The 15763-nt window shown below is 36.3% G+C and overlaps 1 pseudogene; it reads right to left on the bottom strand.

Moving 5' to 3' along the window:
* Positions 1 to 1133: 1133 nt before the first annotated feature.
* Positions 1134 to 1232, bottom strand: LOC128585173 (uncharacterized; annotated as a pseudogene).
* Positions 1233 to 15763: the final 14531 nt, after the last annotated feature.

Genomic DNA, 15763 nt, shown 5'->3' with positions numbered 1-15763 from the left:
AGACCAAGTAACACAATTGTAGTTTATTTTAATTGGCATCCTCCCATGCGGGGAGAAAATTGTCAATTATCAGATTATCCTAATTATCAGAAGCATGCAACTTTACCCTTGTGTTGGAAAGTTTTATTATTTTGCTTTCTTTATTCAAAAATCTAGCTTCATTGCATTTTATCTGACAGAAAGTATTTAGATTAACAAATATACTCCTTATTATCTGAATGTATATACCAAAGTGGAAATACAATATTTTTAATCAAAATTTGGCTGTGATATTTTCTTTATTGATATAAATTTTAATTCATTCATCCATTTCATATATTGTGAACTTTTACTATACTTTAGAAATATTCCTCAAGAATATATTTTTCAAATCTATATCTAAGGCATATTTTTCTTGTGACATTTTTTTCCTGGTTTATGTTTACATAGTAATTAGAAATATTTGAAATGTTACCCCTTTCTGAAGGGACTGTATCTTCTGCAGCACATAGATGAGATAAATTCAATAACCTGGAGAGAGGACTGAAAACAATGTTTTGTAGGAAATACCTCAGAAATTATTTTAAAATACAATGAACTAAACAGTTAACTCATTGAAATCTAAAGGGTAATGCCCAAAACAAATTAATAGCTATCTCTTTTTTAATTAGGAAAATTTATTACTTTGACAAATGTATCATCATTGACTTAATAACTAAACTATCCTCACTCTCGAACATTCTTTAGCTCAGGATACTAGAATGTTTTATAATGGTCACTGTATTTAGGATGTGTCCACAGACCTTTAAGTCAGACTATATGTGCAGAACATATAAGTAGCCTCACCAGAGGATAAGCCACCTGTCTTTATGGACCCAAATACTATAGTATTTATCTTTGACAATTTCACACTAGTTGAGCATTCTAAGGAACTCACTCAATGCTTAATAGAGATTTGAATTAGGAGTAAGTTTATTTGTCTAAAGAAGCTAGTACAATCTTGGGATCCGAAACCATCAATTAATTTCCTTTAAAATGGCCAATTTTCATAGAAAATATGGATGTATTCCTTTTGGAAAATAAATCTACATAGCAGTCTTTACTATTATAACTTGTTAGGCCAGACCAATGGAGGATTTTTTTTTTTAATGATTTAAAATAGGGAATGCTTTACAAATTTGCCTGTCATCCTTGCGCAGGGGCCATGCTAATCTTCTCTGTATCGTCAATGGAGGATTTTTTTGGTAGATAACGCTCCTCTCTCTCTGTCATTAACACAATTTAGTCCCGACTCTTATGTTTGCAGGCTGCAAGATTCCTCTCATTTTCCTGTTATATAAAATGAGAACACTGTCTACCACCACAAAGGTGTTTGTGAGAATTAAGTGAGCTGTTGCAGTCCATCGTAACGATCCCTATATTGGTGTCAGTGTTATGAAAGTTACACATATTACATATGAAATGGACATCATTTGTCTAGCTTCATGATAAACATTACATATAGAAAATCATCAAGTTGCAGTTTTTCTCCATGTGGTAATTATAAAGTAGCATATTTAGTTGATTTGTGCTCTTTCCTGACACCCACCACAAAATCTATTCCAGAATAATCACATAATTCATTAGATTATTATAATTCAGATTTAATTTGGCTATTATTTTGATGAACAAGAAACAAAACCAAATGATTTAAAGAGAGGATGGAAAGCTTTAGCTATGAAATCCTTTCAAGTATGCCAAATGTGCGTCAACACAGTTGACATTGACTTTGCTTAGCTGGCACCCCCTCAGCAGTATTGCTGGAGTGAGACATGATTCGTTGTGATGTTGCTCTATTTTTTGGATTGTGAGTAACTCATTTCCCATTGTCAAGCACAATGGTATGCCAAAACAATTTAAAAATCTCATCTTTGAATATCTGTCTCCTAGGGCTACTTCTATTACCAAATCTGTACCTGTCAGAGATTGAAGCCTCACTGTTAGTTTGAACAAGAAAAATTTAATATAAAAAACGGGCAGGCAAATATTTTTGGCAAGGGGTCATATAGTAAATATTTTAAGTTTTGAAAGCCGAAGGTCTGTGTCCTTTCTCTGCTTAGTCAATTCCTTGTGGAGTCAAAGCAGACACAGACACTATGCAAATAGGACTGTCTGTGTTTTGGGAAAATTTTATTTACAGAGCAGATAACAGATAGCAGGTAGGATCTACTCCATTAGCCATAGTTCCTGGCTCCTGATTAAAATATTATTAACTACTAAAGGAAGGTTGAAAAGGATAGAAGAATATGCTAAAGAATATGGGAATAGCAAATATGAGATGACTTTCCTTTTTAGGATGAATGAGAATACTCAAGGAAGGAGCTAATTTGGAAGAGCCTCCATATCCACCCCCACCCTGGAGGACTCCTTTCAGACCCTATTGGGGAGGGTGTGGCGTACCCACAGGATGAGAGGCAAATTTTCTGGAGAGCCACGGATTAGAACTTGAGAGGTTCTGACCTAGAACTGGCGTGAGAGTCTGTAAAAAAGTAGAGAAGGCCGGTCCAGGGACAAGGAAAGACTTTAAGTGGAGTAAGGAGAGCGGACACTGACCAGGGGTAAGCTCAGCTCCCACACAGTTGCAAAAGGCTTTTATTAGCCTCATCAGGAGAGCTGTAATGGGAAATGCTCCTGGTGTACTTTTCTAACGTGGTCAGGATTATGGGTGTACATGAGTAGGATATTTCCCAGAAACACTGTCCTTGAAGCACTGCAGGAGTCTGGAGAGGGGACTGCTGGTTTCTGACCTGTTTTTCTAAAATAGCTGCACTCCTGTCAGGGTTGTGAGAATTCCTTTTCCACGGAACTGGGGCTTAGGAAGCTGTCTGAAAAGGTCAAGTGATGTTTGCTGCAGTTCCAGGAGATTAGATTACATGACAAAGGTAGACTGGTTAAACAAAGAATCAAATCACGGTTTAAAAACTCCAAAGGAAAATACTTGCCAATTTAAGGGAAAATACCGAAATCTGTAGGCATAAAATACTCATGTTATCATTGCCAAAAGAGCAGCTAAAGGAAATGCAGAGACTAGACCTCTATAAATTGACCAATCGAGGGAATGCAACAAACTGGTCAACACACGGAGGTGATCAACATTAGGAACCAGACCTACTGCACTGATACGCACATGTGGTGCATGTCCAGTCTATGAAAATTAGGTCAACTGAAAGAGCTGGTCAATATAGGGAAAAGCTCAACCATGGAGGTTCTATTGCACTTTGTCAAGGAAAAACTAATCCATAAGCAAAGACTGGAATAAAATGCCATTGTGATCAAACATTGATTTAGTAAAATATTTTGTTATATCTAAATAAGAGTTGTCTATATAAAATCCATAATATTTGTGATTTTTTGCATATTTCAATATAAAAAGAAAATATACACAATAAAATCCATGTGAAAGGGATCGGATTTGTTGTTAAACCCTACTAATTTTATTTTATTTTTTTGCTTGAGAAATGTAAAAATAACTTCAAGTTTTGATTGAGGTATCATATTACATATATCACACATGCAAAGCACAGAATCCAGGTTTATACCCAGACAAAACATCAAGATCTTTCAAAGAAGAATGTTTAGACAATCCAGCCATATAATACACTAAATTGCAGAAGACTAACCAACCCTGAGAGTTGTAGTTCAGAAATGACACCGGGATGGGCAACAAAATCCAGAACCAAAGACAGTGGGATGACAGGTAGGGAGCCTGCCACAGAATCCTGACTGAAATCTGGGGCTTTATCATGAGCAATTATTCAAAAATACAATGAACACAATAACAACTAAGGCTTTACACTGTCCTCAAACATTAATCCATTATGAAATTAGCAGTGTAAGAGTACAGGAGTAATTAGTTCTATAAAAGCAATGGGGTCTGTAATACGGTATTCTTGGTTGGAGAAAATGCCCACAAGTTTGCTCTAAAGAACAACTTACTGAGAGACACTACATAGTCTGGGGACAGATAAATTAGTCAAGAGCAGGGCTTGACCTGCTACTGCCCAATTCCATGGCCTATTTTTTTTTTTTTATTAAATCATAGCTGTGTACATTGATATGATCATGGGGCGTCATTCACTAACTTCACAGACCGTTTGACACACTTTCATCACACTGGTTAACATAGCCTTCCTGGCATTCTCTCAGTTACTGTGCCAAGACACTTACATTCCACATTTACCAAGTTTCACATATATCCTTGTAAGATCTAAAAATAGATCTGCCATTCAATCCTGTAATCCCTCTACTGGGCATGTACGCAGAAGACCAAAAATCACTTCCATGGCCTATTTTTATAAAAAGAGATTTATTAGCACAAAGCCATACCCATTTTTTGATATTTGTGTGTTGCCTATGGCTACTTCTGCTACCATGATGGAGTTGAGTAGTTGAGATAAACAACATGTGGAGACATTGTGTAAAATAGTTACTATTGGGTCCTTTGCACACAAAGTTGCCCACCGCTTAAACAGGAAGAACATTAACAACTAAAAGAGTAATGAATGAGGGGCATTGCCTGCTGTGAGAGATTTTCAATGGAGAAAGCTTAAAAATCGAGGGATTCAAACTGAGGAAAACAGAACTCTAATTCTCTTATAAATATGCAAACATTAAAAAGGGAAAATCTAAAAAGAAAGGGATGGATTTAAATTTCTGAGCCTCCACATTCTGAAATTATGGTTAAAAGAGGAATTTCTAATCAGAAGTGTGGTCATAGCATGAAATCATGAGAACATGAGTGGTCAGTGCCTGAGCTTTGGAATGTGGGTTAAATTAAGTTTCTTTCTATGTATCTATATCAGTATCTTGGAAATCCTTATTTCCTGGCTGTGCAATGATGATTAATTTTTAGTTACCCCTTGTTTGATTTCTTTATTGCCTTAGGATAAACTCAAAGTCCTTAACACAGCTTGAAGATATCTACACACTTCAGTTCTTGTCTCTGTCTCCAATTCCTCTTTCAGTACTCCTCCTTTTGTCCTCACATGATTGAATTTCCTTCAGTACCTTCCACCTTCTTTCTTGTCCCTGGACTTAAACGGTCTTGTCTTCCACTAGGTGTCTTTCTATCTTCCAGTTCCCTGTTTAAATGACTCTTTCTGATGTTAACCTTCTTTGACTCCTAATTCGAGTTAGTCTTTCTCCCTTCCTGCATACATTTCCATACTTCCTGTAGTCATCTCTATATTCTCTTTATTGTTAGAAAATAAGCTTCAGTAGAACAGAGACCAAGTCTGTCTTATTCAAAGCTCTATGCATGGAGTTGGGCTTATGCAGATTATGTGTTTGAAGCTAAGTAAAAGTATGAACAAATAGCATTTATCCTCACTGCCAGTATAAAATGCAGTATTTCTTAAATCTTATTTGTATTATACTCTTTTTTAAAATAAAATATTTGGAAGAATAGTCTGATTACAAAAAATGCATTATTGGTGTTTATAAAATGACCTCTGTGAGAACTAAAATTACATCAACCTGTTGTAGATCAGACAAGACAACTGTAAAAAGTGGTCAGGACAACATGTAGCTTCTATTAAGTTTCTCGGTAATTTTTAACCAATGTTAGCATAAATTCCTTTCATCTTTTATTTTCTGCTTCTTATAAAGAAAGGAAGAAGAATTAAAATTCTCCCTGTGGGGAATCCAGTCCACTGTGTAGGTATAATGATAATCTCATCAGTACATCTGTGTGGATTATGTAGCTTCGAAGAGAGAACTGCCTGCAAAGACAAATTATCTCAGGAGTTAAAATTGGGTATACATGGCCTATTTGGTTATGTGAATATCTGTGGTTAATCTTGCTGTTTCCCATAAATTCTAAACACAATTATATTTCCTAATAATTTAGTACTCTATTGCAAGATGTTGGGATGAGTTAGAAAGCAGGAGGTATTCTAAAATAGTGATGGCATTTTGTATTTACCTTTTCAGAAGCTGCAGATTCCTCACAATCATCTCTTTAGCCTTTAGGTCTTGGATGTGTGATTCAGTGCCCTTTTCCAAGAACTTTTGGCAAAAATTATTATAATACTAAAGAAAAGGTGAAGACAATGAGCTCAGAGATGGAGCACTGAATGGCAAACTTTTATTGTTGCGCAGGAAAACCAATTCAGCATACAGGGTGAAGGGGAGAGAGGAGGAAAGAAAGAGGTTTTTAGCCACTGATGATGCAGGCTTTGTTTCATAGTGCAAATGCTAAGGGAGTTTTGCAGATTTGTAGGTGGTTGAGGGAGGTTGGCTGCCTAAGCGGCATTTTTATTTTGAGATTTTGGTTTATTCAGGTGCCTTTGCTGCCTTTCGACTCGCCTCCGTCAAGGTTACTGCGCACAGTCAGGTCTGCATTGGTGTACCAGATCAGATATCTCATTCCTATAAAAATGTAGAAAGATAAATTTCAGGCAGTGTTTTGAGAAAAACTCTCCAACTGTGTTTTTCCTCTGTTGTCACATCACAGCAAAACAGAACAAGACCTCTGTGACTAAGCGTGTTTGTCCGCAATAGATACCGGCTGAGTAAACACTGCTTACCTGGAGGCAGCGTCAGATCCCACTGGGTGAGGGCTTGATTCCCAAACTGCCCTTCTCCCCCACCAGCTGCAAGCTCAGGTCTCCCGATCTAGCCGATTGGCTTCAAGTTGGGGTTCCCAGAACCTCCTCTTGTTTGCTAGAAAGACTCACAGAACTCACAGAAACATCAACTCAGGTTTGCCAGTTTATTATAAAGGATTTTTTAAAGATAAAAATGAATAGCCGGATGAAAAGATACAAAGATACATGGGGTGAGGTCTGGGAGAGTCCTGAGCACAGGAGCTTCTGTCCTGGTGAAGCTGGAGAGCATGACCCTCCCAGAATGTGGGGAGTTCCCATTCCCCTTCCTGTTTGTCCCCCCGTGTTCAGCTCTCTGGAAGCTCTCTGAGTCCTCTTGAGTTTTTATGGACAGCTGTGTTGCTTCCAGATATAGGGAATGACAGGCTTATGACCCACACACAATTAGAAAGGCAGGGGAGATTACAGTCCTGCCCCAAGGAAGGCAGAAGGGCACAGAGATTCTGTTTCCTGAGACCTAACATACCCAACATTGTAACAAAAGATTACAAGGGATTTGGGAGCCACAGACCAGCAACTGTGGACAAAAATCAATATGTACATGTGTGTGTATATACAGGGTGGCCATATATTTTAAACTGCACACAAACTTTATGGGCATCCTGTATATATCTCATAACACCACAGGCAGTTACAGCACTAATTTTTTGCTATTGTGAATGTGGCAAAGGAAACTGTTTGCCCATCACCACATTGGTTACAAGATACAAGGACTTTTCTCTAGTAAGGTGGCATAGTCACAGCCAACCACATGATTTAAGTCAAGTTATCAATTGTTAACTGACAGAAATACAAATTATCAATTATATCCCACAATGAAACTTCATAAGCTCTTCATTAGAAACATTCTTATTCATGTCTGAGTGTGAGACCATGCCCTTTTTTTGTGTATACATGTCTTTAAAGATGTAGTCAGTATACAATTCAATATGTAACTTATAAGTTACAGAAGAGAGGGGAAAATAGCAAAAAAAATTCTATTTGACCTCCCTTGTAGTCTTTAGCTTCTTTGATCCCGTAAGTTATGTCTAAGAATGTCATTAGCACTCTCATGATATCTAAGATGTCCTAGTTTGTTGTAACCTTCTCATTATGTGTAAGATGTCCTGGTTTGTTGTAACCGTCTTCTGGTGGGCTCCCAGACATTATTTGTAATCCTGTGTTACAGCTTCCCAAATCTTTTCTTTTTTATGTAATCACAGGATAGTTTACTACAGGGATAGGTATGCCAACCATTCCACCAGCAATGAAAATTAAGGGTATAACCAGAATATAAAACATAATTTCTGAGAGTATCCTGTTCACCCCTACCTATGGCATTATTGATTGATAAATTTCTGGGAAAGCATACAGTTCTCAGCTTTGTAAATTCCTATTCTTTCTCCCAAGATTAGTTCTATGTAAATTAACTTATTGGCAATTGGTTAAGATGGAAAAGGTAATACTGTTTTTATTTGCTGTTGAGGTAATATGTATAAAGTAGAAGAAAATTGGAGAAGAATTCATCTATTTAAGGAACAGGAGAAGAAATATTAGTATAAATAGTAAAAATAAACCAAACTGGCTTCCATATTTCATAAGAGCCTATGGAATCTACTAAGAGCATTTTTGTTTTCTGATTTTGGAGAAATAATTTGCCAGTAATTTTTAAAAAAATCTCAACCTCTTTTTTTTTTCTGTGCAGCCTCCATGCTAGACGCCATCTCAAAGAGCACTCAGCAGTGTGCCCAAATGATGTGCATTCACACTGTTGGTAATCTAGAGTGTGCACAGTTTTCCTTATTGGCAAGGAATCTCCACTCCTTGACTCATTTCTGGTCACATTTGAAGTCATGTCCTTGGCAAAAGTAAAATTTATCGTCTTTTAGTTAACCTCCATATAAATCTCAAGAGAATATGTAATTGAACTTTCCCCTTCTCCTTTTTCTTTCTGTATGTAATCATCAGTGACAAAGTAGAGAACCCCACGTTAGATATTGTTTCCTGGCTAATTTTATTAGTTACCCCCCTGATGAACACCACTTCGTTAAAAGGAAAGGGCGACTGCAGTGAAGAGACTGAAGCCTAGGTTGACCTCTCTCTCCCTATATTCCATGTCATGTCACTCTGATGTTTGAGACGGATAGAGCTTTTCCTTCAAAAACAGTGGCGACCCAGCCACATCAGGGAAGGCTCTGAGTGCTTAGGAAGTTTTTCACATCTACATCTTACATTAATATGTAAATCCAGTTAACAGGAAACTGATCATTGGCTAGGTTTTAAAAAGCTGACTGCTTGGTACCCTTGAAAATTTGGCTTGATGTATAGTTTAGCATGGTCACAATTCTTCTGCCATTGACTACTTTATTATCCTGAACTATGTTTTAAGTTCTTTTGATTTTTAGACTTATGGACTAAATCTAATGAATTCTTGCAGCCAACACAATTTCCAATTACTGTTGGAAATGCACTTTGAATCATTCAGGGCTTTTGCCTTCTAAACAAAAAAGAAAATTGAGAATGTAAGCAGGGAAATGGAAAAGAAAAGTATTGAGAGCAGAGAAGATAACTAATATGATACTAAGAAATAGCTTGCTTGAAACATAATGGCAATGAGTGGAGAATCTTGAGTGTTAATAAGTGCCTTATCTGTGCTTTTAATAAGAAAGAATTTTGAAAAGCTCTTAACTGACTTAAAAGCCCACATTTGAAAAAGTATATGAAAAACTCTAGTGGCTTTAAATATGTGAGATACTCTCTTGTGTGAGTAATTGACCAGTCTGAATAAAATGGAAAAGCTTTAGAGAGAAACTGGAGCAGAGAAGAAATGGAAAATAAATTCAAGATAAAGTAAAGACCCTTACTCTACTGGGAAAGGACAATGGAGCTCCTACTGATTTAAGGGCAGAGTTTGATGTCAACAAGGCATAGACCAGTTGTCCATAATGGAGACAGAACCTATCCGTATTAGCAAAATATTTCATCAACACATTTGCTATGACCTGGCTTGAATATGTATAGGAATGTGAGGGAACAACAGAAGAACATTAATCTGTTTGACCTGCTTTCTTAGAAAAAAGTCAACAATTTTCAGAGTCCTAAATTCTGTGGGGAGTGCACATGAATAGAACATCTAGGGAATGAAAATGAGAATGTAGAATGATCTAAATCAATCTATAAACTTTATTCACTTATATATATATTTATTTATCTTTTAAAGCACTTTATTAAGGTATGATTGACATAGAAAAAAGCTATACATATTTAATGTATACAACTTGAGGGGTTTGGAGTTAAGTCTCTACCCATGAAACCATCACCATAATCCCTATGCCATAAACATATCCATCAGTTTTCCCCATCCTCTTTATTCTTGCTATTTTTTAAGAAAACTATTTTTTAAAATAGGTCTTATATTAAGTTTTCTTAATATAAGACCTACTATTTTAAGGATTTTTGAGCATATGACACAGTATTATTGACTGCTGTTAACTATAACTCTCCCAAGGAGAATGACAACCACCATTCTGCTCTCTGCTTTTTTTGAGTTTGATTATTTTAGAATCCTCACAGAAGTGGGATTATGTAGTATTTCTCCTTTAGTCTCTGGGTTAGTTCACTTAACATAACGTCCTCCACATTCCTCTATATTGTCGCAAACGGCAAGATTTTCTTCTTTTTGAAGGCTGAATAATATCCAATTGTAAGTATCTATCATGCTTTCTTCATCAATTCATCTTTTAGTGGACAGGTGGGTTGCCTCTGTATCTTGGCTCTTGGAAATAATGCTTCAGTGAACATGAAAGTGCAGATATCCCTTCTCTCTTCAAGATTCTGGTTTCAGTTCCTCTATCAGGGGTCCTCAAACTTTTAAAACAGAGGGCCAATTCACTGTCCCTTGGACCATTGGAGGGCCGGACTATAGTTAAAAAAAAAAAAACTATGAACAAATTCCTATGCACACTGCACATATCTTATCTTGAAGTGAAAAAACAAAATGGGAAAAAATACTATCACACCACCTCATGTGGCCTTTGGGCCACAGTTTGAGGACCGCTGCATACAAAAGTTAGATTGCTAGATCATGTGGTTATTTCTGAACCTTCATACTGTTTACCATTGTAGCTTCAAAAATTTACATTCCTACCAATGGTATATGGGGAGTCTCTTCTCTACATCCTTGCTAATGCTTAACTTTTGTGGGGTTTTTTGTAACACTCATCCTAAAGAAGTGATATCTTATTGTGGTGATTTCCATTTCACTGATCATTAGTGATGTTGACCATCTTTGGCCATTTGAATATCTTCTTTGGAGAGATATCTAAGTTATTTGCGCATTTTTTTATTTTTCTTTTTTAAAAATTATTTTTATTAAATTATAACTTTGTACATTGATGCATTTATGGGGTTCAGGGTATTGCTTCAATATACAATGTGAAATGCTTACATTGAACTAAGTAACACATCCATCACAATTATACTCATTTCTGAATAATTTTGAAATATACCATTGCATCATGAACATTAAGTGAGGTCCCCCCAAATGCCCTCCCTCCTCCCATACCCCCTCCTCTCCTCTCTCCTCTTCCCTTCTACTTTCTGTTTTGCCATTCATATGAGTATGTAGGTGATTAAATATTGATTTCATAGTAGTATTGTGTACATTGGATACTTTTTTTCCATTCTTGAGATACTTCACTAAAAATAACGTGTTCCAGCTCCATCCAGGTAAACACAAAAGATATGAAGTCTCCATCGTTTTATGGCTGCGTAGTATTCCATGGTGTATATATATCACAATTTGTTAATCCATTCATGGGTTGATGGGCACTTGGGCTGTTTCCATATCTTGGCTATTATGAATTGGTCTGCAATAAACATTCTGGTGTAAATGACTTTGTTGTAAAATAATTTTTGATCATCTGGGTATATGCCTAGTAGAGGAATTGCAGGATTGAACAGTAGGTCTACTTTTAGTTCCTTGAGTGTTCTCCAAAATTCTTTCCAAAAATGTCATATTAGCTTGTCTTCCCACCAGTAGTGTAGAAGAGTTCCCTTCTCTCCACATCCATCCGCCAACATGTGTAGTTTTGGGATTTTGTAATGTGGGCTAATCTTATTGGCATTAGATGATATCTCAAAGTGGTTTCGATTTGCATTTCTCTGATGATTAAGGATGATGAACTTTTTTTTTATGTGCTTGTAGGCCATGCACCTGTGTTCATCAGAGAAGTTTCTGTTCAAGGCTCTTGCCTACATAGAAATGGGGTTATTTGTTCTTTTCCTATTGATTAGTTTGAGTTCTCTGTAGATTCTAGTTATCAGACCTTTGTCAGAAGCATAACCTGCAACTTGCTTGCGCAAAATCTTTTTAGTTTGACCAGATCCCAGTAATGTATTTTTGGTGTTTCTTCAATTGCCCAGGGTGGGGAGGGGGAGCTCCTAATAAAATATTCTCCCAGGCCAATTTCTTCAAGTGTTTTCCCTGCACTCTCTTCTAGTGTTTTTATAGTTTCGTGTCTTAAGTTTAAAAGTTTAAATCTCATATCCAGTGAGAATCAATTTTTGTTAATGGTGAAAGGCAGGGGTCCAGTTTCAGTCTTCTACAGGTCGCCAGCCAGTTCACCCAGCACCATTTGTGAAATGGGGAGTCTTTCCCCCACTGAATATGTTTGATAGGCTTGTCGAAGATCAAATGATGATAAGTAGCTGGGTTGATCTCTTGGTTTTCCATTCTGTTCCATAAATTTACCACTCTGTTTTATGCCGGTACCATGCTGTTTTGATCACTTATAGATTTATAGTATAGCCTGAAACTGGTAACGTGATACCTTCTGATTTGTTCTTATTTCTGAGTAATGTATTTGCTATTCGAGGTTTTTTCTGATTCCATATAAAACAAAGTACTATTTTTTCAAGTTCTTTAAAGTATGACAATGGTGCTTTAATAGGGATTGCATTAAATTTATAGATTGTTTTGGGTAGTGTGGACATTTTAACAATGTTGATTCTTCCCAGCCACGAGCAAGGTATGTTTTTCAATTTGCTGACATCTTCAGCTATTTCTTTTCTCAGAGTTCCATAGTTCTCTTTATAGAGATCTTTCACATCCTTTGTTAGGTAAATTCCCAGATATTTCATCTTCTTTGGCACTATTGTAAAAGGAATAGAGTCCTTGACTGCTTTTGCAGGTTGACTATTATTGGCAATACTGACTATTGTTGGCAAGTATTGATTTTGTATCCTGAGATGCTACTGTATTCCTTGATCACTTCTAAGAGTTTTGAAGTTGAGTCCCTGGGATTTTCCAGGTATAGGATCACATTGTCAACAAAGAGTGAGAGACTGATCTCCTCTGACCCTATTTGGATACACTTGATCACCTTCTGTTGCCTGATTGAGATGGCTAAGACTTCCATTACTATGTTGAATAGCAGTGGAGACAGTGGGCATCCTTGCCTCATTCCTGATCTGAGTGAAGATGTTTTCAATTTTACACCATTCAATATGATATTGGCTGTGGGTTTTCTGTAGATGGCCTCTATCAGTTTAAGAAATGTTCCTTTAATGCCTATTTTCTTAAGTATTCTGATCACGAAAGGATGTTGGATATTATCAAAGGCTTTTTCTGCATCAATTGAGAGAATCATATGGTCTTTGTGTTTTTTTTTTATTGATGTGATGTATTATATTCATAGATTTGTGTATGTTGAACCAACCCCGTAACCCTGGAATAAAATCAACTTCATCATGGTGTATAATTTTTTTGATATATCATTGAATTCTGTTTGCTAAGATTTTATTGAATATTTTTGCATCAATAATATTGGTCTATAATTTTCTTTCTTTGTTGGATCTTTTCCTGGTTTGGGTATCAGGGTGATATTTGCTTCATAGAATGTGTTGGGAAGTATTCCTTCTTTTTCTATGCTTTTAAAAATGTTGTATAATATAGGTACTAGTTCCTTTTGAAAGGTTTGATAGAATTTAGATGTGAGGCCATTTGGTCCCGGATTTTTCTTTTTGGGGAGATTTTGTATTGTTGATGCTATTTCAGTGATTGATATAAGTCTAGTCAAGATTTCTAATTCTTTCTGGTTCAGTGTACGAAGGTGGCATGTTTCTAGGTATTGGTCCATTGCCTTCAGATTTTCATATTTTGGGGAAGAGAGATTTTTGTAATAATCATTGAGGATTTTTTGAATTTCTGAGGTGTCTGTTATTTCTCCTTTATCAATTCTGATAGACGATATTAGTGATTTTACTTTTCTATTTCTGGTTAGGTTGGCCAAAGGTTTATCAATTTTGTTAATCTTTTCAAAAAACCAACTTTTTGTCTCATTGATCTTCTGAATGATTCTTTTATTTTCAATTTCATTTAATTCTGCCCTAATTTTGGTTATTTCTTTTCTTCTGTTGGGTTTGGGGTTGGAATGTTCTTCCTTTTTCAGTTGCTTGAGATGATACATTAATTTGTTGGCTTCCTCTCTTTCTTTTTTCTTAATGAAGGCTTCCAGTGCTATACATTTCCCTCTTAAGACTGCCTTTGCAGTATCCCACAGATTTTTATAATTCGTGTCTTCATTATCATTTTGTTCCAAAAATTTGGTGATTTTCTTCTTAATCTCATCTTTGATTTAGCTATCTTTCAGCCTAAGATTATTTAGTGTCCATGACTTTGTTTGAGTATGAGGATTCCTGTTGCTGTTGACTTCAACTTTTATTCCATGGTGGTCTGAGAAGATACAAGGAATAATTTCTATACTTTTAAATTTGCTGAGGTTAGACTCATGTCCTACGATATGATCTATTTTGGACGATGACCCATGGGCTGATGAGAAGAATGTATATTCAGTTTTATTAGGGTGAAATGTTCTATAGAGGTCTGTAAAGTCCATTTTTTCTAGGGTCAGGTTTAAGTCTAATATTTGTTTAGTTTCTTCTTGGAGGATCTATCCAAAACTGTCAAAGGGTGGTAAAATCTCCAACTATTATAGTACAGGAAGATATTAAATTGTTCATATCCATTAGGGTCTGCTTTAGGAATTGAGGCAAGTACATAAATGTTAATTATTGGAACTTCTTCATGTTGGGTCTTTCCCTGACAAATATGTAGTGACCTTCCTTATCTTTCTTTATCTTTGTTGGTTTAAAGACAATTGTATCTGCTACTAAAATTGCAACCCCTGCTTTTTTCTGGTTTCCATTTACCTGTATTATACAAGTGCATATCTTCACCCTGAGTCTATTTTTATCCTTTAAGGTAAGGTGAGATTCTTTTATACAGAAGATATCCGGTCTGAGTTTATGTATCCCATCAGCCAGCCTGTGCCTCTTTAGAGGACAATTTAAACCATTTACATTAATTGAGTGAATTGATAAGCTTGGTTGTGTTTTAGGTGTCATGATTTTCAGATGTCCAGTGGACATTTTTAATCCTTTCATTACCATAGAAGTTGGATTTTATTCAAAAATTTCTGGGTGAGTTTACTTTGGAGGTAGAGTATTGTGCTGGTCATTGTGGAGGATGGGTCTGAGTATATCCTGGAGAGCTGGTTTAGTTATGGCAAATTTCTTCAACATGTCTATGTCATTAAAGTATTTGATTTCTACGTCACAAATGAAACTCAGTTTGGCTATATACAGGATCCGGGGCTGGAAGTTGTTTTGTTTAAGGAAACTGAAAGTTGACGTCCATCTTCTTCTGGCTTGAAATATTTCAGCTGAGAGGTCTGCAGTCATTCTGATACTTCTCCCTTTGTAGGTGATGCTTTTCTTACATCTGACTGCTTTCAGGATTTTTCTCCTTCATCTTAACTTTGGCAAAGTTAATCACAATGTGTCTAAGAGATGCTTTATTTAGATTGAGTCTTGCTGGGGTTCTGAAACTGTCTGCTTCTGAAGATCTATATCTCTTGCAATGCTTGGGAAATTCTCCTCCAAAATCTCTTGGAGTAGAGGATCTGTACCTTTAGGCCCATCCTCTTCTCCTTCAGGAATTCAAGAAGAATATTTGATCTTTTGGAGTGTTCCCACAACTCTATTGGGGAATGATCAGTTTTTGCTGTCCATGTGTATGCCTCTTTGATTGGGAACATTCAAAAGCTTTGTCTTCAGTTTCAGACATTTCAGATCCTTTCTTCTGCCTGGTCAACTCTATT

The sequence above is a fragment of the Nycticebus coucang genome, chromosome 4 (genome assembly GCF_027406575.1).
Source record: "Nycticebus coucang isolate mNycCou1 chromosome 4, mNycCou1.pri, whole genome shotgun sequence".
Lineage (NCBI taxonomy): Eukaryota > Metazoa > Chordata > Mammalia > Primates > Lorisidae > Nycticebus > Nycticebus coucang.
This window is presented reverse-complemented; position numbering and strand designations above follow the sequence as displayed.